The 1,742-nt window shown below is 48.6% G+C and overlaps 1 protein-coding gene across 1 annotated transcript in view; it reads right to left on the bottom strand.

The window, feature by feature from the left end:
* Window positions 1-1,742, bottom strand: part of RBM5 (RNA binding motif protein 5) — a 23,172-nt gene that overhangs the window by 16,512 nt on the left and 4,918 nt on the right. The gene's annotated exons all lie outside the window — the stretch shown is intronic.

Below are 1,742 nucleotides of genomic sequence, written 5' to 3'. Positions count from 1 at the left end.
TCACGCCACGGTGGTCTTGGTGGTCTTAACTACCTCACAGGCAGTGGGAGCTGAACAATGCTAAGACTGGAGGAGAAACCATGCACTGAAACCAGGGTGTTGATGACTATTAAACAGGCGGGGGCTGCCAGAAAAGGAACAAGTCGGTCTTGGAAGTCCAGCCAGGATGCTCCTACAAGCAAAGACGGCAAACCCGTCTCACCTACTCTGGACCAATCTCTGGAGGAGGACACCCAGTCATGTCGGGTGGCGGACCAGTGGAAACGGAGTTAGACTCTCAATGAGATGGGCTGACAGCGTGGCAACAACAGGCTGAGACATGGTAACGACTGGGCAGGCAGATGGCCTCAGAGGGGGCCGTGTTTCACTCCGTGTGTCCAGTCCCGACCCAACTGCATTGAACATAAGCCACTTGGAAATTTTCCTCAGGGGCAAGGGTTCTTTTTGTTCTAAAATATGGCCTTGCTCCAGCCTCATTTGGTTAGTTGAATGTGAAGGTCCTGGAAATGATCTGCCAGAAACTGAAGTTTTAAAAAGGCAGAGGATGTCACTGACCTCTGAAGTACAACTGATCAAAACTCAAAAATTCCCTGCAGAAACATTTCCTAAACCTCTTAACACAGAAATAATTCTCTCTATAGTTACAGTAATGGCGAACATTCACAAAGCACACCACCATTCTTAGGCGCGTACTAATCAAGTATCAGTTGGGAGTAGGAAATAAAGTCTACTGGCTGGTAGGTTTGCGTGGGCACCGAGTAAGCCCACAGTGTCTCTTCGTCAAGTCACTACTGAGCAGGAGACACAGAGCTACATGCTGAGGAGCCCAAATATTTCTCAGACTTCTATTTCCAGTCAGATGCAAAGGATGCAGGGTTATGTATCGATTTCCTCTCACTTAAGGGCTACACTGAGCAGTATAACATAGTAACAAGAAGTCAGGAATCGATCATAAGGATCAACATATAACAACCACCCACCCCACCCCCACCCCCGGGCAATTAACGGAAAAGTGGGTGAGGGGCGATGGAGGACGATGTAAGATATGGAAATAATAATCTATAGCTTATCAAGGGTTTGTGAGGGGGGGCAGGTGGGGGCGGAAGGGGGGAAGAAATGGGGAGCTGCTATCAGGGGCTCTACTGGGAAGACAATGCGTTGAAAATGGTGGTGGTATAGGTGCAAACGTGCTTGACGCCCTGCATCAATGTATGGGTTGTAAGAGTGATGCAGCACTACGCAACAACTTTGGATGGCTGCTCTAAAGAGTTTAGTTACAGTTCAGCGGAAAACTTAACTGAAAAGAGGAAACAGTAGCAAAAGTGATTCCTGAAGTGTAGATTACATTCTACAATTCTAAAATGTTTTGATCTAAAATCCCAACAACAAGCTCTGCCTGGAAAACAAGCCTTCTATGGCAGCCGCAAGGGCTTCGCAAAGAAGGCCCCAAATGCACTGCATTATCATCTGCATTTCACTGCCAGCAGGGCAGCCCTAAAAAGCCAGCCCGGGTGCTGTTCTCACACTTGCTCTCATCACTCCTGTACGTCCCCAGGTACTTCATGAGCCAGCCTGACCCACCTTCCTGTGCTCACGAGTGCTGTGTCCACTCAGCTCTCCCCAGCGCCGGCCTCCTCCTCTGCCTAACCACTCCTCTTTCCCTCAACAATGTAAGCCTGAAAGATCTGTTACTAAGCAAATTCCCATTCGCTTTGTTGTGTGCTTGCAAAGACTGTGACGCT

This window comes from Echinops telfairi, unplaced genomic scaffold (genome assembly GCF_000313985.2).
Source record: "Echinops telfairi isolate 266 unplaced genomic scaffold, ASM31398v2 ScPeMD7_7420;HRSCAF=8458, whole genome shotgun sequence".
NCBI lineage: Eukaryota > Metazoa > Chordata > Mammalia > Afrosoricida > Tenrecidae > Echinops > Echinops telfairi.
Note: the sequence above shows the minus strand (reverse complement) of the source record. Positions and strands in the feature narration are given on the sequence as shown.